The sequence below is a fragment of the Taeniopygia guttata genome, chromosome 9 (genome assembly GCF_048771995.1).
Source record: "Taeniopygia guttata chromosome 9, bTaeGut7.mat, whole genome shotgun sequence".
Classification (NCBI taxonomy): Eukaryota; Metazoa; Chordata; class Aves; order Passeriformes; family Estrildidae; genus Taeniopygia; species Taeniopygia guttata.
This window is the reverse complement of record NC_133034.1, coordinates 23,267,682-23,293,966: the sequence shown is the minus strand read 5'-3', so window position 1 is coordinate 23,293,966 and position 26,285 is coordinate 23,267,682. Positions and strand designations below refer to the sequence as shown.

General features: G+C 38.5%; 1 long non-coding RNA gene across 2 annotated transcripts; it reads right to left on the bottom strand.

The window, feature by feature from the left end:
- Positions 1-2,480: 2,480 nt before the first annotated feature.
- LOC140684736 (uncharacterized) lies at positions 2,481-25,812 on the bottom strand. Of its 2 annotated transcripts, XR_012057444.1 has the most exons (7): positions 25,033-25,812; positions 22,415-22,532; positions 16,702-16,769; positions 14,452-14,681; positions 10,144-10,179; positions 9,679-9,869; positions 2,481-5,202 (listed from the first exon to the last, which is right to left on the bottom strand). It is a non-coding gene; the product is annotated as an uncharacterized lncRNA (long non-coding RNA). The 2 variants fall into 2 exon arrangements; XR_012057445.1 differs by lacking the exons at positions 22,415-22,532; positions 25,033-25,812 and adding an exon at positions 16,910-17,610.
- Positions 25,813-26,285: the final 473 nt, after the last annotated feature.

The following is a 26,285-nucleotide window of genomic DNA, read 5'->3' as shown; positions in this document are numbered from 1 at the left end:
TGAAGTCAGCCCGGTGGAACATTTAAACCCAGGCAAACTTCTGCTGGAAGGACCCAAACAGCACAGGAAGAGTTTTTTTTCAGCATTTCACTTTGCAGCCAGATCTTGCAGAACTCGTTGGGATTTGGGCAGAAAATTCCACTTGCACACCAAGCAGCCTGCTGGGTTTTAATGGTAGTTTAATTTACCCCATGAAAATCAGTACAGAATAAACAATTTTTCCTTTTTTCTGTGAGTTTCTCTTTGTGTCCCTCAGCAGAATTCCAGGTGTGACCATGGCCCTGCTTGCTGCTTGTGTCATGTCCCAGCCCCTGCTGCTCTCTGGCTTTTTCTTCTCTTCATTTCCTCCTCTTCTTTAAATCGCAGGGGGTTCAATGTAATTGAGCAATGAGGAGTTTTTAAGTTCCCATATACATCAGATATTATATATCACATATTTTCACAGGCTGCTATTTGTAATGTTGACACTGCAGACACTGTCACTCCCAGAAGGAAGGTCTTGGATGGATCTGTACTGAAGGTGTTCTCCAGAATGAATTTTTTTCTCCTTTTTTTTTTTTTTTTTTTTTTTTTTTTTTTTTTGTGGGAGTCTAAAGTTCTGCCCACATTTAATTACAAAAATCGCCATTGTGATGACAGAATTGCAAGAAATCTCTCCTGGCTAAATGACAAATGGGGTCAAACCCTGTAATCTCCATCCAGAAACACTCCCAATGACATTTTCACCTTAGAGGCTCCCTGTCACTTAGTGAGCCCACCTCAGATTTCACCCGAAATTCCACCTGCAGACAGAACCTGGAGTGCACTGGGAGCTCACAACCCTCTCTTTGAGGAAAACAGGGATGAGATTTATCCCAACTTTCATTTCTGCAGAAAGTCCTGCTGTTGGCAGCTTGAGGATTAAAACCCCTTCCAGCTTGCAAAGCTTCTCCCTTAGAACCACATTTCCAGCAGTAAATGTGCCCTGATCTCAGCTTAACACTTCGAAGCTGCTCTGGAATCCACCTTCCCCTTGTTATTATGACACATTTTTAGGTGTAAAGATGACAAAGCCTCCCCAAGGCCACCTTGAACCTCCCCTTCTGCCCCTCTGATGCCCTGGGTGATGTTAGAAAGAGCAAACAGATTGTAAGGAAGTGGGATGAGCTCACCCACTTGCCTTCTTGTTATCTCCAGGCCATCACAGCTCAGTGTAATTCGCCCAATTCTGTAATTTCTGCCCAAAAAACCTCCCTGCAATGAGATTTCAGGAGAACTGAAGGTCAGTCCTGGGCTGTGTCATCCGCAGGAAATTCAATGTATGCTTGCTCTATATTTATCTCCAGTGAATGTTGTGCAGCAAAGAGGATAAAGCTGAGGTGTTCAGTGGGCAGAGAGATAAAATTGAGAGTGAATTGTTGGCTTGGGAGGGTTCATGGCAGGGAAAATCTCGCCAGGATGCACGAGGCATACCTGGGATGCTGAGGCTGGGTAATGTCACCTGAATTCTTCATTTTTTTTAAGAGTCAGTTGTGTTTAATGTAGATTTTTTGGGTAGAAAATGAATTGTTGCACATAAACACACGTGGAATAAAAATTAGCAAGGGAAAAGAGCTCCCAACCCTACACAAAAATCACAAGGCACTGACTAGAGGTAATGATTTTTTAACTGAGGACTCCACGTCAGCCTTCCAGGCAGGCACAGAGTTTCATGTCTGTTGAAGGAAGCAGAGAATTCCAAATACCTCAGCAAATGCCTGCTAAAAATCAGGTTTTACCTGGAAACGTGCACTACATGTTAAACAGCACTGCATTTTCTATGTAATCAAATTGTTCTCCTATTAATATTTTCATGAAACACATTTTACACTGAATCCCATTAGCTCTCCTTTTTGCAGTTTGTTTTTTCACATAACTCTTCTCCTCCCCTTGCAGAAAAAGCAGGGAAATATCACTGAGTTAAAAATTCCATTTCTGTTTCCATCAGCTCATTATATAAATTATTCAGAACTCTTTTATAAAGTGGGGATTTCAGCTTCCTTTACAGAAATAAGGAGAAAAGACAGTCCTAAAACAAAACATAGAAATGTAAAAAACCCCTCAAACATTTGATGCAACTTTAATCATCTTTTCCACTAAAATGCAGCTTGTTCACCAGTTTATAATCTCAAAAAATATCCTTTACACGATAGATGTTACTCAGAATATTTTCTACACTTACCAAAATCACCATTCCAAATCTAGCTCACCCTCTACTAAGAAAAGAGGAAAGGAAACAACAAAGGAGCAATTCCAAACCCCAATATTTCTTGTGGGTTTGAACTCTCAGTTTCCATATCCATCTCCAAAAATCACCATCTTCTGCCACCTCCAAGTTCCCTTTTACAGCAAAACCTCCTCTCCCTCTGCAAGCCAGAGGCCACCACCTTGCACATTGCCAAAGGAAGGATTTTAATCAACATTTCTTAACCAGAATTTATTTCCAGTTCCTATTTTGAAAATAATCAAAAGAAATTTTCTAGTATTTACATCACAACCCATGTGCTTCTGAGGGCACAGGAAATTTCATACCAGGCACCATGAAGAGTTTGGGAGAACTTTAACTTTTCTACTGTAAATCTCTAAAATCTCTAAATTCCTTAAAGTTTACGTTTCATCCTAACTCAATTTCCTGGTGTTCAGTGTAAATTCTGCTTTGCAACTAAAATTCAGCAATGCAGAAAATGTTGTTCACTGTGAAACACAAACCTTGGAAATGAATCCCATTTCAGTTCTGTGTTAAATGTGTTAATACTCACTTAAGGATCAGGTTTGTTGCGAGAGATCTCCAGATCAGTGCAAGTGTCTGGAGAGCCAAGCAGAGGATGAAATTCTGGGGCAAAAAGGAGGCAGAGCAAGAGCAGGAAAAGGAGCGTGACAAAAAAGGTCAAAACTCTGGAAATTAAGAAATCTCTAAACACCCAGCACACACCAGCAGTGTCATCCACATCAGAGGAAAACATATTTCCTTCTGAAGATGTGAAAGGGAAGTCAAAAAGTTATAATTTTCATCCAGAACATCAAACAATAAACTGATTTCCTTTGGATAAAACCGTGTTAACATCTGGATTGTTAATTATGAAGCAGATGACAGCTGACAGCAGATATCAATTGTGCATTTAGAGAGGATTCCATTGATCGAAAACTCCATGTTTCATCTCCCCAAATAAAAGACACATGAAACAGATTCTAACAGTGTTGCAGGGGAATGAAGCAAGTTTAAAACTCGGTATATCTAGAAGTGGGTTTTTATAAGCTATCATAATAAACTGCTCATATACATCCCGCCCAAAATTAATAATGGAAACATGCCTGAATCCTTTCAGTCAACATCACTCTGTGCTTCATGGGAATATGATAAAAGCTGTCAACAGAATTATATAAAGGAGTCAGGATTAGTGGTGTCTTTTTGGAAACTGACAGCAAAGTTTCTACTGAACAAAGTTTTGTTGGTGATACTTTCTGTCTGTTCTTCCTCAGCTTTTCAGAAACATAACAACAGGTGAACATGCCAATATATTATTTGTTCCAATAAACTTGTGATAATAAATAATTATTTATTATCCACTAATAAATTACTCCAATAAACAATCACAATTAGTGATTGTTTTTTGAAATATCATTTTACTTGGTTTTGAATTTATTGATTTGTTTTTAAAGGGAAGAATTGTGCTGTTCGACAATCTCAGAGGCTGAAATATTTTATAGTTGTTATTCATGATTCTGAATTTCAATAATCTGTGGCACCTCCTTGTCCTTTAAAATATTGGCAGCGCTCTGTGGTTTTTATTAAAATATCTGTGATGCTGCTTTTTAATTTGTCAGACAAGGGATGCACAGGTGGCAGTGCAGAACAGGAGGATTCATCTGAAACAGAAATAAACCCCAAGGACTTTACCCTGCTGCTTGTGTTTATTCAAATCCCAATGACTTTTGTGAGAATCCTGAGTCCCAGTCCAGGCTCTTTTCACCTTTCCAGCAGGTAAAAAACATTTTCATCTGCTCTGAAAAATTTCCATCATTGCATTCCCACCTTGCTCAGGGATAGCTGGAGGAAGTAAAATGTCCACTCAGTTAAAAGCTGACTTAATAAATCAGCACATCCCAAAAAACCTTGAAGTTTGAGCAGTGCCTATTACTGTTACCAGCACCAAGAACAGCCAGAGCCCAGCAGATAGCAGCCAAAACCATGAAGACATGACCCAAAACAATAATTACTGCTTTGGAAAGCTGAACACCCAGCAGAAAAGCAGATTTTTCAGGTAAATAAACATGTCCAGATTGACTTGGAAGCATTTGCAGCTGGGTCAGAAGAGTCGTCATCCGAGTACAAATAAATGAGAGTTCTCAGAATTAATATAAAGCCTCATCTCATCCTGCAGCAGGAGAAAAAACTAATCAAATCAAATAATTTATTCAATGAATAGCAACTGGGGGACAGCTGTCATCTCAATTAAATGGGCTCCTCGTGTCAGTTATGCCCCATCACTCCTCTCTTGACCCCAATCCATCCATTGATGTGGTTATTTGTTAGACACTCCTCTAGGTAATTCTGTCTTCTAACCCCAGCTCTGCCTTCTGGGAATTTCATTTTGTCTCATCAAACTCTGTTTCTTGTCTAACCAGCTGATAACTTCCAGTCAAACCTGGTAATAATTAAGAAGTCCTCAACAATTTGACCCTTTTTATACCTTATTTTGACCTTTAATTTTTTTTTTTTTAACTTAGAAATGAGAAGTAATTTCATAAATGTGCAAAATGAAAGGACATGGTGGAGAATTTGGAAATTTTAGCATGCAATGGAGGAATTCTAATAAAGGATATGTCATGATAAAAAATAAAATCCCATTTGATTACACAGCTCTTCTGAAATGATTCAGTCTTTTGTTCACTTTGGTAAATGAATTTTTTAGTATCATAAAAATCATACAATATCCTGAGTGGGAAGGGACCCACAAGGGTTATTCAAGTCCAAATAGGAATTTTTTATCATGCAGAATGTGAACATCAGCATTACTCTGAGTGTGGTAAGATACACAAAATTTGCAGTATATTTCATCTTACCTGCTTTAGCTCCATGTACTTAAATGAACATCTCACCATTTTTTCCAGAGAAAGTTGTGATATTCTTCTTTGCCAGACTAGTTTCCAAGGATTTCCTCTGGGATGTGGCAATTGTGAAATCTGTTGAAAGGAATATGGAAAATATGAGAAGAACTAATCGTGGGGATGATTTAAAACATTCCCTTCACGAGATGTGTCTGGAACATGGAGATAATGAAATCACACATCCTGATGAAACATCATGAAAGAATAAAACATTTTATTGAATGTGATGAAAGTAATGTGAGATGTTAAAGTTTAAAACTCTCCCACATTGTAATTTGTAAGATTTTATGTCCAATATCCATGCAAGACATTGCTGCAATAATCACTTAATTCCTGACTTCACAGAAATTAACTCCACAATCCAATAGCAAAGAGCAGAATCATTTTAATATTCGAACAGTTAGAGCATAGAGTGTCTTATTTAAATACATATGCACTTTGAACTACCTGCTCTTTCACAATTTGGCTGGAAATTAAAATAATTATACTGCACATTATTATTTTTCAACAGTTGTATTTTACATCCTTATAGAGAGATAGGGATATATTCCAGTCAGGGAAAACAACTTATCAGAAGTGCATAAAAATTAGGATCTCTTTCCAATTAGGCAGCAAATAAAATAGCTTAATAATTCTTTGGAGGAAAAAATACACTGATATCTTCTAAGGTTCAAATTTTAGACTTCATTTATGTACACTATTCTAACCAGGAATAGAAAAGAAAGGGATGTATCATAGATAAAAATAGAAAGGGATAGGCATAGCCATTGGTTTTTAACTGGTGTGCTATGTTAAGACGGATTAGAAAAAAAAAATTTTTAAAAATTGGTTAAATTTTGATTATTGTCTGGTAAAAAAAATACATTAAAGTTTTTCTCCTCTTTAAAAAGAAATTAAACACTGAGGAGCAATTTTTAATACCAGAAACCATGACACATCTCCATAGGAAACATCATATTATTAAAGGAATTCTGGAGCATTTATTCTGGAGGTATAAGGATAGATTTCCTTTCATTTCCATCACACTTTTAATCTGAATTCTGTCACACAAGAGGTGCCTACTCCCATCAGCCCTGAAATGAGCCCAAGCTCATTTCCAAACCAACCAACTGGAAGGTAAAGACTGAGGAGTTTGTAAAAGAGACTTCAAGAAAGGAAACACAAAAAAAAAATTACACAAAAACAAACAAAAACCACTGAATATCTCCAAAATCTGCTCAGCCCAATCAGAAATGACCCAAAGCATGATTCAGCCTACAAGAAAACAGAGCCTGAATAAAAGCCACTCTTCTTTTGTGCCCTGGGCTGTTTCCAGTTCCTCTCCTTGAGTGGACGCGTGGTGCAGAGGATGCTCCCAGCCAGATTTGTGCTCTTAGCTGGGACCTGCACTAACATTTCCTGTTTGCCACGCACATATTTGACTTTTTGTGACCAAATCACGCCAGGTTTTCAGCACAGTAATCCAAGGGTGACATCCTGGACAAGCTCAAGGTGTCCTTTGTTGTGAGGCTCCTTCCTTTGAAGCTTCATGCGCATAAATTAGGCTGGATAATTTCTAGGCCTTCAATCAAAAAGCAATTTCTTTGCACTGAGTTGAAATGGATGGGATTGAACTCATCAGGATTTTGACTGGTACTGGTGGCATGCTATGGAACTTGAAGGCTCAAGGAAGGGACCTCGATTTTCCAGCCTTAGTCATGACAATAAATTGTGGAACAGAGCTGGGAAAGGAACCAGACTTTCACCTCAGGAATGTTCTACAAATACAGCATATTCCTTACAATGTTTTCCAAAATCATAAGAACAATTTCTTTAGTGCCAAATCTACCGGAGCCCCAACTCAAAATTTGTAGAATTTCTGGGAATTTCTTCTCAACATTTATTTAATAATTACAATCAACTCCTTCTGCTGCTCTCTCACATCCTATTTTTAGCACTTGCTTCCCAAGAGATTCCTTGCTAGATCCATATAGTTTCTTCTTTTTCTGTTTACCCTGTTACTTTTTAAAGAATTCTTTAATTTTAGGAATGTGATTCTTCCCTGTTACTCTTCAACAGCTCTAACATTTTCTGACATTGCACAGAATTTGCCTCATTTTCCTGCTCTGGGCTATTTTTCTGTAGCACACTTGAAGTCTTAACACTTAAGGGAAAGAAAGTCTTACTTAGGGGGAAGAAAGTCCCTTTTGATCTCAGGCAGAATCAGATAAAATATCCCTCATACTGATCATAGTCCCTAATTGATCAATAGAGCAAAATGTTTTGGGATAAAGGTGCTTCTCTTCAAATAAAAATGCTCCAGAGTTTCTTGTTTGCTTCATCTCTTCAGTGGCTTCACCAAATTTGTCGCATGTTGGCATTTTGCATTTTCACAAAAGGCCGACAGTTTCTGTACCAGCATTTGGAAGATCAGTAATTCTGGGTTTGAAATTTGGCTTTTAAGTAAAATATGGAAAAGCATGGCTTGGGGCAGAAAGGAAAGAATAAAGATAAAACATCTGATTGTTCTAAAAATCTATTGTTCAGATGTGTTTACAATGCCCGAGTCAGGTGTTACCAGAATGCTGCATGTGCCATCTATTTCTAGTGTGTTCAATAGGAAGTTCAGGAGAGTGGGAGTGAGATTTGAGCTTTTAATCTCAAAAGCCTCAGAAGTTATTCAAAACTTGACAAATGAGGTTATTGCAAAACAACTTTAATACCGAGCAATATTTTCTCCACTTTTTTTTTTTCTGTACACAGTAAGGTTTTTGGACATATCTATGCCTTTTCAATCATATAGATGTGAAATGAATTGAGTTTAGAGATATTTTGTGTATTTTTCAACTCACTGTGAGTCCTTGAAAAGTACTTTTTACAAAAGGAAAAAAAAAGCTCCAAGAGAAAGCTGTTCAGATGTTAAGTCACCTACTGAAATTTAAGGAAATAAAAGAAATCATCCTACTGAATGTTTCCTTTGGCTGAAGTAACCTTCATTTTGGCTGGAAAAGGTTAAACATTGACACACAAGGAACTTTTCAGAAGGAAATTAAAAGATCTGGGAAATCACATGAAACAAACCACAGGGGTAATTAGGACAGAGCAATTTTCTGGATCTGTGCAGTGTAAAACACATCTTTTTAATGTCTAACTCCCTGCTCCATCCCAGTGGGAATTAGCATTTCATAGAGACATCACAGCCAAGTTAAAGGCACCCTGAATCCCTGCTTGGAGCTTCCTCTCCAAACTGCTCTGAGCCCTGCAGAGTTTTGACTTCTGGAGGATTGTCTGGGTTTGATTTTTAGCAGGTTTCCAGGCCACACTTATTTGCTAAAATGCAGAAAATCTGATGGTTCTTGTTGGCTTGGCTCAGTAGAAACCTCCCTGGCAAGGGGTACAGGGGTAAAGGAGCCCACAGTCTTCACCATCAACTCCCAGAGCAAGGAGAGGAGGTGTCATTGTTATGGAAAAGAGCAGTAAATCACCTTCAGGGCTTCGAATGCACGGTTTGCTATTTGCATTTGTGTGGTTAAACTCCCCAGTGGGATGGGCAGGGAATTTTGTGGGAGCTGCTTTATCTGCTGGAGTCAAAGTCATTATTCACTCTGAAGTCTGTTGCTGTTTGTTCCAGTGATAGACACACAAGGGAATTCTGTTTCAAATTCCTAACTGGCTCTGAGCTGTTAGTTTAATAAAAAAAAATTAAACTGCTCTTATCTACTTTGGAAAAAAAATATTCCTTAGGTTTTGGAGGATGTGCTCTCAACTTGTTGCAATATCAAAGTCCTGGCATGGCACCTCTGCTTTCCAAAGGAAGCAATGAATGACCAGATACAAATTATCTGGAGCCAAAATTTTGTGAACTGACTTGCCTGAACTTTTAAAACAGATTAACTTTTCACACAGTAGTGATGACTCCAAATTTAACACGTATTAACGATCTTATTTAATCAGCAAGGTGGCAAAGACATTTTAGGCTTCTCCTGGGTTCTACAAGAAACAGATTCAGACAAAATTAGGAGTAATAGAGCACAAACATCCTGTTAGCACTCAGGATTAAGAAACTTTGATATTTTACCTTCTCCAGCATCTTAAATTATTCACTGGAATAGATTTTCTTGTACATCAAACCAGATGGGTCACCCCAGTTGTACTTTGGAGATTTGTAGAAGAAAAAGAGCTTTGATAAATCAAACATGCATTTACACATGACCTGGTACATTTATTTTACTCATGATAAGGGAATACTTTTTCTTATGAATTCACCTTGCCCTTAAAATTCAGAAATATTTCTCTTTTCACCAGGATGATAAAATGGTGTTATCAGTGTTTTAATAAAATTACATGGAACCAGAACTTGTGGTGATCACGTAGACCTTCCTGACATCCAAGTGGGAGTGCACAAAGCATCCAATCCAGGTTTCTATTTTAAAATAACATTTTTTCACTGTGGCCAAGCATTGTTAAGAATGTTTTGCAAAATACCCAGGAAATAAAGTGGCACAAGAAGTGGAAAGGCTCTGAGGGTCCATAAATCTGGCTGTGAACTAAGAGAATATAATGGCTCCTTACCCTGTTGTTGGGTGTTTTCCTTTGTTTATTTCCTTGGCACCAATTATTGGCCACCATTAGGGATAAAATACTGAGAACTCATGACTTTGGTGTGCCCCAGCCCACAGAGCACACAAATAAGCATAATGTCCACACCAGGGTGAAGCTGAAGGCAGGAGGAGATGAGGATTCTTCTCTTTTATGGCTTTTAACTGTGGAGAGAAGAAAAATGAAATTACCTTTATGAAGGAAATGAGGAAGAATCCTCACAGCTGAGTAAAACCACAATGTCTGATTATCTTAAATCAGTTGCAGCATTGGAAACTCCATCAAAACCCTGTATTAGGAAATTTTTAAATATTGGGAATCGCTGCAAATTAATTTCTCCAGTGGCTGCCAAAATCATCCAAACCCATCTAACAGTGCTACAGTTGTAAGAAACTATTTGGAAAAATGTTTTGCTGACTTTAGCTTGTTAACACTCACCAAATCTGATCTGTCAAATTCAAGCTGTTCCGAGTTCTGGAACAAAGATATGAGAGAAGAAAATTATTGTATAACAGAGAAGAGAAGAGAAACCCAAACCTGGTAAATAATCAAAGAAAGAAAAGTGACTAAAACCATGACTTTGTAAATTTGTATTTTTCCTGTTGAGTGATTAGGGGTAACAGGTGAAAATTATGTGATTTATACCTTAGAAAAAGAATTTTTCTTTTCTTTATTTACACAATAAAACTAACAGAAAGCAGGAGAGCGAATTGATGTCACCAAATGGTTTTTGTCCAGATAAAGCTGAAAAGAAGGAGGAGGGCTGGCAGGAAACTTTGTTCTTTGAGTTTCTGCACTTTTTAACCAAAGTAGGTTTGCTGATCTTTGTGTTGTTATTTCTGATGCTGTGAAGTCATTTAAATATGATGGCATTTCTCATCTTTTCAGCTGGGGAGGATTAATTTGACAGGTTCAGATGGGTGTGGATGGATGTATAGGAACTAGATATATTTTCACCATAATCCAGAGTATCTGAAGGTCCAGTTCAGTAGCCCAGAATTAGTTTTGTGGCATTTAAAATCCAGTTATCCTCCTATCTTGCTGCTGATCAATCTCTGCCTTTTTCTTGTCTTCAGCATATATTCCAGCCTAGAAATCCAAGGCTTGATTGACTTTCTTTAATTTGAGTGGATATAACATGTACATATTTATTTTGCTTCAGCTAGTGCATGATTTCCCCTTCAGTTTGATGCACAACATGAAAATTAGTATTTGCCACTTCTATTTACTGTAAACATTACCAGTAAATAATAAATGTTGCTACAGTAAAATTTGTGAGTGCTTTCCACACAGTTTACCTTTTTAACTAAAAACAAAGTCTTTGATGTTCCAGTCATGTTACAGACTCTTCACTGAGCCTTTCCAAGCAAGGCCTCTCTGGTTTTCCAAAGAAAAAATTAAATTCTAGATGAAAGTCACTGAAATTTAAAATTAATTGAGAATGCTGCTGTACTTTCAGTTCTTGACACTGGCGATAGCTTTTAAGCCATTTTAGCATGGGGATACTGCAACTCTACAAGATATTTTATTCCTCCTTAATTACACTGCAAAGGTTTCCTAAGCAACATGGTACTGGGAAACTTCAAATAAAAGATTAAACCTTCCTGGGATCACAGAAATGCTCTCCAGTGTTTTCCTGTCCGTGTTCCACAGGCAAAGCAGCAAATTCCAGCCTTGATCTTCCCAACCTTCTCCTGGGACAGGATTATTTTGAGGATTTTTGTGCAGACCATTGGATGGGATATTTGGCCACACAGGATTTGTTGGTAAACTCTCAGAATTTGCTGATCCCGCACTCTAGCCTGGAGTATCTGTTCCACTTGATTCATTCTTGGGTTTTCCTGGTGCTGGTGGCAGGATTTCAGCCCTGCACATATTTAAACATCTCTGCAGGGTTTCCTGGGATGTCTCTGGTAATTCCCTGCCTGCCTTTGGCACAGGAGCTTTCATTTCCTCACTGCTGCTCAACTGCTTGTTTGGGTTCCTGGGAACTTGCAAACCCTGCCCTCCCCCACAATTCCCAATATACTGGCTCTGTCTGCCGGATGCTATTTACATCAGAAGTGGTTATAAATAAAAAATTCAGGGTTTTTTTTTTTTCATTTTCACAACCCACAGATGTATTTAACAGTGTAAATTCTGCAGAATAGAATCTGTAGAATAGAAAGTTCATCTTAGCTGTTGCTGCTGGTTTGGATTTCCCTTTGCTTTCCTCAAAGGACTCTGTAGGGATCTGACTATTTCACAGCAACCACTACACAGCCTTAACTCTTTTTATCCTTTTATTATTCTGGGCATTAGGAATGTGTGAACTTCATTCCAAACTGATTTTACAGCAACAAATAAATATGGAAATATTTATTTATTGCCACAGAGAAATATGGCAGCAACAACCCTAGTCCTTCGAGGTGAGTGAGGAGAGTTTGGAATTTTTGCAATTTTTGCAATTTTTGCAATTTTTGACACCAGCCAGGAAACTCAGTGTACTCCACTGCTACCTGCAGTTCCTGCCTTCAGGGAGAGCACAGAAATTTCAGCTTCTCGTTCTCCAGCTCTGGAAGAGCCAAGAAGGAATTTTCACAGGAAACAGCAGGTTGGAACACAAACGCCTGGGCTAAGTCTGGAAAATTCTGGATGGGGTTTAATGAGTTCCCCTGGCTGCCACAGCTGCACTTTACCAAAAAGAGATTTTAAGGAAGGGTGGCTGCTCCCTCACTTTCTCCCAATTAAAAAGAATCTGAACAGATTTATCCAATTTGACTGAACCCACCACAGCTTGAAAAGAAAACAGTTGGTTTATGAAAATGTTGATGGATCAGTAGAAAGAACAGAAGACTTTGGAAGTTTCTTGAATTAGCCTTTGAAAAGGCAGCCAATTTTCATCTTCATTTATCCAGGCACATATGGATGGTTCCATAAGCAAAAAAATACCAAACAAAACCCAAAAAACCCAAATTATCTTGGTCTCTTTAGTGTATGAGATCCAAATGAGCTGAGATCAAGTCCTCTGAAATCTGGCTCATCACTTATGAAAGCTGAGTTTTTATTCTTTGGAAAACTTGGGAGAGTTGATATATTCCAGGTGTGCTGTTAAAGGCAGGATGCGGAAAAATCGTTAATCAAATTATGATTAATTAAATAATAATCCTGGAGACTTTTTTTCCTCTGTTTGTCATCAAAATTAGAGGCATGGTGGCGGGGGGTGTTTGCAGTATTGGTGAGTTTTCTGATACAAAATCATGGGGTTTATTTCAATTGAATCAAAGTTCTTTTTTCATCAGATAAAATTATCTGAAGTGAATTTCTAAAATTCCCATTTTTTAATTTTTTTTACCTCAGCATCACAAGGCAGGCTTGTTCTGGGGGTTGAAAATCATGACAAATAAGGAAAATGTCACTTTGGAGTGTGCCTAAAGCTGATTAGCCATATGATGATGCAGGGCCTGATGTACAAGGACATCTCCTGATCACTGGAAAGTTTTACAGTAGTTTGTTTTCATGGGAACTTTCATCCCATGTCAGCTGAATATCAAAATACATGTTGGGCTGTAAACAGATCTCAGGTTTGGGTGTAAATATTCAAACCCCTCAAGGCTGAGTTAATAAGTTAGAGAAGCTTATTCAAGGGAGAAGAAAGAGCCTACTTAGGCTGTCAATACAATTCACAAAATGAATTTTTGTGCTCTGTCAAGGGAATGTTGGAGTCAATATCTGCTGCACAGAAAATGTCAAACTCTATAGGAGTACAGAGCTGTCTGTTTTTAGAAAGGTGGAAACTCTTCTGCTTTAAAAATGGCAACAATAATTTGGAAGGTTTTTAACTTGTGTATTGAAGGGCTGAGAAATTGAAAAATTTTGTCTTATTTTCATTTTTTTTTCCCAGAGCCTTGGGCCCATGGCCAAAAGAGCAAATGGAGTGATGTGGACAAGACAAACACCAAAGGAAGGAATGAGCTGAAAATGCAGGATCAATTAGCACAGGTGGCCAAGTGCCCCATTCCTGACCCAGGAACAGCTCCCAGGCAGGGTGGGTCAGGTTGGAGCTCTGGAAGGACACCACTGATCCAAAATCCCACCTGCTGCAGAGCTGCAAACGTCTCCACACAGCTCCTAAACATTGCACTTGTCAGAGATGAATGAAGAGGGAGAGGAGTTTTAACAGGGAATAGAGAAAGGCAGAGCTGAAATGGGCTCCTGTCCTTGTGGAGGCCTTCAATTCATTATTCCCTGAGATGACAAAGGAGGTGACACAGATGAGCAGAGACATCTGCTGAGCCAAGGCATGGCTGTGCTCAGCTCAACACCCCTGCCAGCTCAGAGAGGAGCACGTCTGTCCAGGATTTTGGAGTCCACAACCCACTTTAGGAGAAGCCTGAGTGGGATCCAAGCATGACTTGGGTGACATTGTACCTCAGGAGTGTTGCCCTGATTTTTAAAAGTGTTAAGTTCTCTTTTATAGTTCTTTTGAAAGTTTTAAAGTTCATTTAAAAGTTTTCTATGCCTTCTGATGTTTATATATTTCTACTGGAGCTTTCACACACTATTCATGTAAATAATGATTGCTTTGCATTCATTATTTATGATGCAAATAAATAATGAGAGAAGAGAAGAGAATTGATGGACTGTTGGTTTGATCAGTGTGGTTGGAGAAGTAGCAATTTCATCCTCCAATCCACTGTCACTTTTAGAATTCTATATATTGCAAGGTCAGAAATAAGATTTAGTTTTTTCCTCTTTTGAACTTACCAAGCTTCTGTGTACTCATTTCGTGTCCAATAGCAACACAGGAGATCTTTCCATGCACTGCAGTGGCACAAAACGGCCTCCAGCTTTGATGGAAAGGGAGAAAAGAAGAATTTCTCCTGCTATGAACTGAGATCTCCTCTTTGCAGGAGCTCCCTTTTAGCTCAGCAGCATCTGCAGCTCCAGTGAAGGTCCATCCATGAGCACCAGGCAGGACAGAGCTGTGGAAAGGTCTGGAAAAGGTCAAACACCCCATTTATAACAATTTCTTTGTCACTGTAATACATTTTCAACCTTCATTTCAGTCATTAGCAAAACCTAAAATCTTCCCTGTTAGGACATCACGGATTGGCAGACTGTGTAAGAGTTGGGGTTACCTTAGAATTTCTTCCAGAGGGGGATAGGAACACCTAAGGACAGTTTTTTCATGGGAATAATAGCAGGGCTGTAAATCTGGATATCTGGGATGACCTGTCACCTTCCTTTAAGGAATTCTTGTTTGTTTTTTATGGTACAAAGATTTTTCCTGTGCATGTTCAGCACCATGGTCTTAATTCTCCCCAGTCCTTGCAAGTGCAACAAAATGTGAATACTGAAGGCAGGATTTAACATAACTAGAATTAATTCACACTCAATCTGGGCTTTTTGCTTCACACTTTCTAGGATTGCACCATTAGAATTTTTTTTCCTGGAAATCTGGTCTTAAAGGCCTAAACTGTCTGTTGGAGTCAGAGGGGATCTGAATGCAAGTGCCAGACCCTTTTTTCTCAGAAAGAGAGTAAATTTCTGACATTCCTCTCCTGCCTAACTCCTTCCAACCCATCAGATGTGACAAACATTCCTCAGGTGCTTTTCTTCATATCTTCCTCTTCTTTTCCTCACAAAATTCTGTAAGAGCCCCTCCCACAGCCCAATTACCTGACTCACTAATTACACTGACCAATTAATCCACTGGGTCCCTGGGTGTGCTCTCAGTTCACAAGGAGTGTGAGGCAATTTGGTTGAATTTAAAGTCAAGACTTCAGGCATGATCTGGTCCTTAAGTGGAGCAGGAATGTGCAGGGAGCTGGTGCTGCACACCTGAGCTGAGCTTTACCTGCTCAGAGACCCCAGGATCACCTCATGGCCACCAACACCCGATGACAACAATGACACCAAACTGTGCACAATGCCAGGGACACTCAGAGCTTTGTCTGTCTTCCCCTGCTCAGGTCAAGCTTTTCCACAATTCACCCCCTTCAGCAAATTTTGTCTGGTCCTTAAGAAAATGAACAAGACAAACAGAATCCATCCTCACCTGGCCAGGCAGCAAAATCAGCTGCAGATTTCCCATTTGGACATTAGAAGAGAGAAAAGGATGATTATTTATAAACTGGGCTTTGTACTATCTTTTTAAACTTCATTTAAGCTTTTCAGCTTTTGCACCCAGAAGAACAAAGGATCTGTTGAATCCCTGACACTGTTAGTTCAGCTCAGGCTGGTTTGGTGCCTGTGACCCCACGGACAGAGCTCTCCTTGGGCATCACCAGGAGCAAGGGTTCCACCAGCCTGGGTGCATTTCATTTTCCTCTTGGCTGTCAGGCACTGAGGCACTGCCTGAGCCTGGAGTTCTTTGATCTGGGCTAAATCCCAGCATGTAAAACAACCTTTACAGGATTTTTCTTCTGTGTGAACAGCAAAATCTCGTGGTTCGGGATTGAAAAATTCAATGTGAGGTTTGGCATTTGTTGAGTGCAACAGATCCACACCTGCTGTGGATTTGATCAATGTTCATAGATAAGTGATTTTATTTTCATTTATAATTTCTCTTTTGAGACAGGACTTCAAACTATGGCCCATGGGACTTCTCTTACTGTGTAAAAGTAGATTTGATTCCAGCATTTTACATAAATAAATTGTATAAGTGCTCCTTAAAGCAAGATGCCAAAACTGAGATGAGTATATGAGGTCTGAAAGAAATGAAAAGTCTGACTTTCAAAGCCATACTCTGGTGGACTGACATTTAACTTTAATTTTCTGCAAGTCAGTCAAAAATAGGGACTCCAGATCCCACAGAGGGGATAGACAAGAACTTATGAGCGGGTCAAATAGCAATAGTTGCCAATAGTAAAATTTATATTAATATTTGCCTTCTCCAGCTCCTCCAGGCAAAGATCTCTCTAGTGAAGTCTATTTGAATTACACAGAAAAAGAACATGATTATTACAATCTAGAGAAACAGATTAACATAAAATCATGAATAGCTGTACTTACCCAGGAGAGGGGATAATGGTCTTTTTCTTAAAAAATAACCTAATATTGAAAGGTTTCAAGTTCTTCATCTATTTGAAAAGAAAAGGAGAAATATTATAAAACTATTAAAGTGTGAATTTCAGAACAGGGAAAAGCAATAAGTTATTTACTTGTAACCAGATAGAGAAAAAAAATAGGAAGAAAAAAAAACAACTCAACAAGTCCTTACCTTTTAAAAACAGAGCTCTGCCTGTCCATGTGAAGATATCCACAAGCTCCTCCTTTCCTGCTCCTTCTCTTCCACCTCCCCATCCCCAGCATCTGACAGCTCCCAGCCCATCCCCAGCTCCATCCTGCTGCTCCCCACAGCAGGACCACCTTTCCTCTGCCATCCTCCTGCTCCACAATTCATTTAAGTGCTGGAGGAATGGCCTCAAGCAATTAAAATTAGGAAATGAAACAGAACAGTTCTCCAGATAACATTTACCAGCCTCCAGCAGAGTGAGAATGTCAATAGGGCTTGATGGGGGTTCATTTGGAGCAGAGGAAATGAGTTAAAAAAAAAATCACAGAAAACCCCTGATTCTCCCACAGCAAAACAATCTGTGAATGCACCCAGCAGAAGCAAATAAATCATGAGACGTGGCCTTTTTAAAGGTCACAAAATAACAAGTGGTTCAAGATTAATTGGTATTGGCACATCTATTGTAAAGAGAGGGGAGAAGTGATCAATGGTCAAATGACACAAAGAGTCTCAGAAAATGCATCCATCATAAAATAATGGCAAGGGCGAGGCAGTGACCTCTGGTGTGAGCAGAAGAATGCAAAAGTGGGGAGGAAAAAAATGATTTGGAAAGAGTTTTAGGCTGAGGAGTGGTGAGTGGGTGTCATGGGGTTAATAACATGTTAAAAGAACTCATTTCGGTGGAGAGACAAAGTATCAGCAAAAGGGGAAATTAAAGTTAAAATTTGCAAATCCTAGAAAACCTGAAGTGTTAAAAAAAAAAAAAAACCTCCTTTGGAATTCAGGGATGAAGAGAAAATGCCGGCAAGGAATCATTATCCAATGAAGCCAGATTCTGAGAGATAAGTGGGATTGATTGTTCACATGAAAAAAAAAAAAAAATCAAAGAAGTGCATTTCCATGGGATCTTTCAGAGGTTTCTTCTTCTGTTTGGTTTTTTGTTAATTTTGCATTTAATGAAGATCCTTTACAGTGCCAGGGAATGTGAACCCCTGAATGGTTTCTGGTGCATTTTTTTGGCAGTGAAATCACAGGTGAATGACAAAACCCCACTGATATCCCCTGGGATTCCACATTCACTCGCACAGAATCCCAAGATGGCTGAAGTTGGGATGGGCCAGATCAAGAGGAAATCTCCTTGCAAATAATACAGTGAAAACTTCTCCAGTTTAAATTGTGCTCCCAGGTGTCCAAGTGAGTAAAACCAAAACCTTTAGGAAACCCATTTTGCTGTTCAGAGGGAAATTTGAAGTTTAGGGAAGGGTGGTCTGAGTTTCTTTACCAAATTCCACCATCCCCCAGCACTCACAAATAATTCTGTCACCCCTGAAGGCACTTTTAGGAACTCCTTGTGGATCTTGAATTCCTTTGACTGAGCAACTTTTAAAGCAGGTTTGAATTTTAATAAATTTTTTGTAAAATGCAAAGCTCGGAAAATAAATAGATGGAGCGTGGGGCACCCTGGTCTAGTGGGAGGTGCCCCTGCAGAGGTTTGGGATGATTTTTAAGGTCTGTTTCACCCCAAAACACTCTGTGATTCTATGATAGCACTATTAGGATACTTAGGCTAAACAGAAAGCTAATTTTTTCATTCATTCATAAGTAATCACATTTAAAGTTAGAAACATACATTAAAAAAAAAATAAACTAAAAGGAAGCTACTAACCAACCAAGCAAACAAGCAAACAAGCCAGAAGAAGACATTTCTGTGGTTTTCTCTGATTACAGAGAAACATTTCCAGAAACTTTAGTCAGTGTTAAAATGGCTTTTATCAACGCCTGAGATGTGAATGAATGAGCAATATCACATTTCTGGTTTGGCCAATAACCACTTGTGCAACCTCCAGCACAGTCATGACCTGGTTCTGATCTCATTTTTGAAGTGAATTACTCATATTTACAGCAAACCTGAAGACACAAATGGAAATGTTAGGCTGGGTTTTCCTCTCAGTGCTTGGGGTGGGGATCTCAGGACAGGCATTTGCAGCTCCTGGAAAAGGCTGCTCAGGTAATGCCACAGAATTCCTCCTCACTGACTATTGGTGTGCCTCTGAAGGGTTTACACAGAGAGGGAAGACTGCAATGGCTTGAGTAGAATATTTCATCTCTCTGTTATCAGCTACTTTGCTTTGTTCTACGCCACTTTTCCTCCCTGTTCGTAACTTACTCCTTCAGCACAAAGAGAGACAATTCTGCTTTGGCCTAATAAATGAATTAGGAGAATATTTTTATATTTACAAGAAAGTGTAGTGACCACAAAATATGATTGTTCTGATGTAAATTCCTTTTCAAATATCACTCCATCAACCCTTTTCTATTCCATTTATTTCTTTCTCTCATTTATTTCTCTTTTTCCATGAGGCAGAAGTATTTGCTGCAGTGATCACTGCACACATTCCAGTCCACACTCCAACCTCAGCCAGTGGGAGAAAATTCCTGGAAATTGGATCATTATGACCTATTAATAACTTATTTTTAATGACTATTAACATTATTCCTCTGAGAAAAACACAGCTCTGCTGTGCCTGATGATTCACAGTGACTACTTTGAAAAGCCAGGAGAAGCTTGTGAAGACAGAAAAGGAAGGAAACAATTACAAGGATAACAACAACAAGGATAATTACAATACAATAATTACAATGCAATTACAATACAATTATGGATAATGTAAGAATAGAGGATAACACAGGCACCTAAAGGGGCTTTCAAGGATGGACAGGGATGTGGGACAAGGGGTGGAGGGACAGGAAAAGGTGGAATGGCTTCAGCTGAACTAGAGAAGGTTTAATGGGGCGTTGGGAAGGAATTGTTCCCCGTGAGGGTGGGGAGGGCTGGCACAGGTCCCCAGAGAAGCTTCCCTGGATCCCTGGAAGTGCCCAAGGCCAGGCTGGACAGGGCTGGGAGCAGCCTGGGACAATGGAAGGTGTCCCTGACATGGTGGGGTGGAGCTGAGTGAGCTTTAAGGTCCCATCCACCCCAAACCATTCCAGAATTCTTTCATTTACATCAGACAATTGCACAATGACTCTTGGTACCCAAAAGTGATCCCGAGCTTTTGTCTCCTCCCTCTCCTTGAAATGAGGAGTGCTGGAAGGGCCAGGCTCACCCACCCTGAGGTCACTCTGATGGGCACCACGGCACCTGGATTGGTGTAAGGATTAAAGAGGTTTGGAGGGGCAAAGCTCCAAGGTTAATTTCTCTCCAGACAGATAACACAACAATAAGATTAAAATATTCCCTGTTCCTGCAAGACAAAAATAAACAGGAGAAAAAGCAATAAGGTTTTTTTCTACCCACAGTTAGTGGGTTGTATTATCTGAAGAGAGTTTTGGTGAAGGCTTAAAAAAATAATGAGTTAAAATCCAAACATTTTCCAGCTTTTATAAGGTGGAATTCCCACTCTCAGCTGGGCATCCAGTGGAAAAAAAAAATGTGGGGATTGAGACTTGATTGAAGTCAATACCTTGAGGCACCTTTCCAATCAATAATGTATAAAGGGCACGGAATTTGGTTAATTCCATTCCCCCATGTGGTGCATGTGGAGAGGCACCAGCAACAAAAGCAGGAGGAAATGGACTCAGGTCTTTTCCAACCATTACAATTCCATGATTCTTTATTTTCCTTGATGTTGGTGGTGCAGTACCTGGTTTAGTGATTTTTGTTTATTTCAGCTTTTTGAGTTTTAAATTCACCAAAACGTTTCCCCGTTAAGTTTATGAGAATATTTAGGGGGAGTGCTAAATTCCACACCAGCTTTTTACTCTTGTTTTAAGGTAACTTTCAAATTAAATTAGAGTTTACAGAATCCCTTTAATTATCTCCATGCTAACAGGCTGTTACAGTATTAAAACACAAGCAGTAAAACCCTACCTGATGGAGGATAATTTTCTTATGTAAATGACTTTGGTTATGAGTTGATAATTTATAATCATAAATACTAAATTCAAACAAAGCTTGAGCATTCCAGAGTGCAGTGGGAATGGAGATTGCAAATCATTGTGTGTCAAGTTTACACTAAAAAGTTGGTCCCTTTATTCCTTCCCTTTCTGTTTCATCCAGACTAAAAGCAATTAAAGAGAATTCAGGGTGTCAAAAAAGACGTCCTGCCATGCTCATACTTAACAGCTATTCTGGAACTGAAGCATTTTTGAACCACAATTTTTTTTTCAATTTTCATTAAACTAGCACAGTTTTGAAGAAAACTCCTCTGCTAGTGTCAGTTCTAAAAGAATTGGAATTTTGTGTAATGTATAATTGTGTATTGATGTGCTCTTAAAAAATTGTTCATGATTTATATTTTTTTAATTTTGCTTCTTTGTTTTGTTGCATTTACAAAAAGTACAATTTGTGGTAAAATCAATGAATTCTGAGAAACTCAAAGTTCACATTTCAGATGTTCTAACTTACTGCATTATCCCTTGAAATTCAATAGATAATTATTCAGTAGGAACATTACCAGGAGCCACAAAAGCCCTTTTTTACTGTAAATAATTCAGTCGGTGAGGGGAGACAAACAATATTATTCATCATTTGGCACCTTCATTACTGTAATCCAGATCATACTCATTTCAAATGCATTTATCAGTCAAAGGGAAAGCAACAAAAAAAACCACAGGTGTGACCACTCTTAAATAAATCTTAAATAAATCTTACTGTCTGAGGTTACAAGCTATGCCTCGGGGTGTGAATTCTATTTCCCAACTGTCAGGGCTGGGGCAGTTCTCTGCTGTTCATGGGACACTTTTCTTTATCTCTTCCACAGCCAATCCTCCCTCCAGGAGATCTCTTCTGTCCATGGGCCATCAATTATTAATTATCTTCCGTTCATGAGCCATTCATTATTAATTATCTCCTGTTCATGGCCACTGAGTGTCCCTGCATGGCTGAGAAAATTCCATCATCCATGGGGAGATGCTCTGCCCAGGGGAGGAGCCGACCATTCCTACCTGGATACAATCTGACCTGGGAACAGCACAGCAGCCTTTGCCCAGTGCATTCCCAGAGGAGCAGCTTTCTTCCCACTGCATTCCCAGAGGAGCAGCTTTCTTCCCACTGCATTCCCAGAGGAGCAGCTTTCTTCCCACTGCATTCCCAGAGGAGCCCAGGCCCATCTCCCCCAGCCCTGGAGCTCCAGAGGAAAACTCCCCCCTTGTGCAGGATCCTGCTCCAGCAGAAGCACAGCTGGCACTGCAGGAGGGCTGAGCCACCCTGGGATGGGGCTGCTGCCACCTCCCTGACCCACAGCCTGCCAGGGCTGCTCTGGCTCTGCCAGTGTGGTTTTAGGGTTGGTTTTTTTTTTTTTATACTATTGCATATTTATTTTAATTTTCCTAGTAAAGAACTGTTATTTCTACTCCCATATCTTTGCCTGAGAGACCCTTAATTTCAAAATAATAATAATTCAGAGGGAGGGGTATTCACATTTTCCATTTCAAGGGAGGCTCCTGCTTTCCTTGCAGACACCTGTCTGTTCAAACCAATACATTTACCTTGTAATCCTGAGGTCACACTGGTTTGGCTTTTTCACTGCTTTGATTCCCAGCATTTCCCATCATGGGTAGAACTGATGCAAACTTCAAAAATAGGAATCATGGGTTCTTTACATTTCTAAGGAAAAAATAAATCGCAGAATGGTTCAAACCCCACAGATTCATACAATCACAGGATGGGTGAGATTGGGAGGCACCTCTGGATTTCCTCTTGTCCAATTCCCCCGTTCAAGCTCATTTAACTAAAATCCTAAAATTTATTTTCCTTCTTTCTCCCTCTTTGTGCAAGTTGTTCTCTCTGTTTATGCAACAGCTCTAGCATTTCTCCTCAGAAAAACTGATTTATTTCATCTGGAAGAACAGAAATTCTTGGGCAAGAGGAAATAACCAGCTCTCAATCTTAGATTCAGTTTTGGGCATTGACCACCCTTGTCCTGAGGTACCCAAAGTATTTCTACCTTTTCAAGAATTACACTTAAAGATGACAGCCATGCCTAAACTCATTTCCCCCGTTGCTGTTGCTGCCTACAGCGCCAATTGAGAAAATAAGCTTAATAAAAATCAATTAAATATGCAACAAATGGCCCTAAATCCAAGAGCCATACAAAATACTGATGATTGCCAACTGTTGCACATTTCTCCTTAATTTGAAGCAGCTCATCCCCAGCCTGGAAACCTGGAAGTGGGAATTTGCAGTGATCAAATATCCATTACCTCTGAAAGATATGCAGGGAATTTACACAAGTAGCAAATAGCTTTCCCTTATTAATTAATTAATTAATTATATTTATAATTATTTAATTTGTTAAAAGCAAATAACTCTAAATGAACAGGTTCCCAGTTCAAATCCATCTGCTTCCTTATGGCTCAAGAGGTGGATAAAAAATGAAATTATTGACTAAATCTAAGGGGACCCACAGGGCAAGGGATGGAATTGGCTCATGACTCTGCCCCTGTTTGTTTTGAGGGGTAAAACTGCACAATTAAAGATGTACTTGGCCTCCAGATAAATTCTCAATCAAAATATTCTAGTAAAAAAGTAGGCAAAACCCCCCAAAGAAAGCCCTTGTGCTCTATTTGAAGTTTTCTTCCAGTAGAAAACATTTCTTAACTCTGACCTGGTGAGAGATAAATTAGAAATTTGTTGAAAGTTTTTTGATTTTGTGAGAAGTGTCTAAATTTACTACCAGCTACCACTGATTTTTAGTGGTTTTAGAAGTAATTTTTTATTTCATGGATTTAACAGTATCTAAAAAAAAATTTAAATAGAGAGGAGGTGTGGGGAGAAGACAAAAATTTACTTTCAGAGCATCAATATCTGGTTTCTGACTTTTAGGTGTTCATGCAACCATAGGCTTGGGAAATGTAAAATATAAATTGAACCTAATACTAAAAAACCAGCAAATAATCTGGAAAGGGTGGATAAACAACAGGTTCATCTCTGTGGTGATAATCAGAACATTTTTCTGAGTCTGAGTGGCCCAAAGTCTGTGTTTAATATTAATAAAAACATTGTGATAGGAGCACTGTGGAGAATGAAATCAAATGTGGGCTGTGTGAGAAAGGTCAGGAAAAAGCTCAACTATTAAATACAAAAATAAATTTTAGCAATAAACTCCTTTTTCTTGCCTTGAGAGATAGTTTTGTAGCTCCTGTTTCAAAGCAAAAGCACAGAGTTGTCATTAAATCCATATAAAACCAAAAGTAAATGTTCCCTGTTATGTGGATTTTCTGCCTCCACTTCTTTAGAACCAGAGCATTTTACTCAATTTACATTATATATATATAAAGTATGTCATTTTATACATATATATATATATTTGTGCAAAATTCATTTATGCAAAATAAATAACTACAATGATATTGGTTTGTACTTCACATTACCTGGTGTCCACTGCAAGCCCAAAAAGTTTTTCTGAGCATCAGGGTAAAAGATTTCTGTGGTTTTTAACATTGTTTCACACAGATTTTTAACTCCTTCACGTCTTTCTCCTCCCAGATGTGTGGCTGCTGCTTCACTTGCCTTAAGATTTGCAAAATACCTCAAAAGAGCATTTTTTAAATAGCACTTAAAGATTTTTTTTTTTTTTTCTGTGAAAGACATTCCAGGAAAAGGTTAAAGCACTGCTTTTCCCGCCTTCATTTTAGGAGCTGTCTGAGGCTCCTGGGTCTGAAATTAAACTGAATTCAGATTATTCAAATCCTAAAATCTAAATAAATCCAGGAGCATTGAAGACCCCAATCACAGGCACCTGAGCTATATATTCTTTAAACACCTCATTTTAAGGCACTGAGGGCTAAAGACTGACTTTAGTCCCAAACTAAACCATCTAAAATGAGCTTTTAAAGACGATTTAGGAGTTGAATAATGGTTTTGAAAGGGCAATTTTAACTAATTAATCAATTGTAGTTTTTTAATAGGAGGTTACTTGTGCAGTCTGTTGCCTGTAGATGATTTTAAGGAATTACAGCAAAGTAAATCATGTAAATCACAGAATTTAAGGGATTACAGCAATGTAAATTGTATAAATCACAGAATTTAGGGGATTACAGCAAAGTGAATTGTGTAAATCACAGAAATTAAGGGACTACAGCAATAAATGTTTCTTGATTCTTACCTTTCAGTGGATGTTGTTGATATTATGGACTGAAGAAAATTGCCACAAAATCAATAAGTTCCAATTTCCACCTTTTTGTTCACCAACCCAGAACAAATCAGAGAATCAGAGAATCACCAAGGCAAGAAAAGAACTCCAAAATCACCGAGTCCAAACTTAAACCACCACAGCCACTAAACCCCATTTTGTCTTAAATCCTCTTTTTATTACAATTTTTGAAATTCATGCCACATGATCTACAGAAGCTTCTTAAATGGGAGTGCAGTAAACAAAAAAAAATAGAGGTTAATTCAGTGATCAGCATTTTGAGACTGTAAAACCAGATTTAATTTGTAAAACCTTATGAACATATGCCATTATGCCTTGGATTTCACACTCAATGTATTTTCAATGTGGTTAAATTAAGAAAAATAATTAAAGTTAACTGAATAACCTTAATATCTGGTAGTTGGAGAGCTGAATTAGTATTTTTTTGTTGCAAATTGAAATATTAAGTCCATCTGTTTTCCTCTGAAGAAATTCCTGAAATTACAGGGGTTTTTAATCAATTTTTCTATGTAATTAAAATTAAATTAAAACCTACACGCTTCTGTCAATTTAAAATAGTAATTTTAATATATAACTAATTTTACATAATAATATATAAAATATAAAATAATAATTTATATAGTAAATAATTTTAACAGTAAAATTAGTAATTTCAAAACCCAAAAGCAAACACCCACCAACAGGAAGGAAAATTGAACACTGATAATTGCTTCAGATGCAACTGTAACATTAATATAAATATAATATGAATTAATACCATTGAATCCCACCAAAGAAAGGAGACTGCACTGTTTGGAAATCCACATTTTCCATGCAGGGCCTTTCATAATTTGTTCTTAATAAACTGCTTGAGCTTCTGCATAAATTAACCATGGAAAGAGTGGAAAGAACTCTGCTTTATGGCACATCCTTTAGAATACATATAAAAATATATATATAAAATATCATGTGTGTGTGTATTTGTGAGTCGATACCTGAGCCCCCTGCCTGGAGAAGTGAGAGATAATTTATCTCATAATTTGTCTCACACAATTTATCTCATATAATTTATCTCACAACTCCCAAATACAGCATATAGCTGAGATTTTACATTCCCTTCCACTGAATGCCAGAGTAAATTAGAACTTTGAGTCCCCACATCCCCAGAGTTCAATTAAAACTGGAGTTTGAGACACAGAGGCTGAAATCAGTTTGTTCCTGCAACA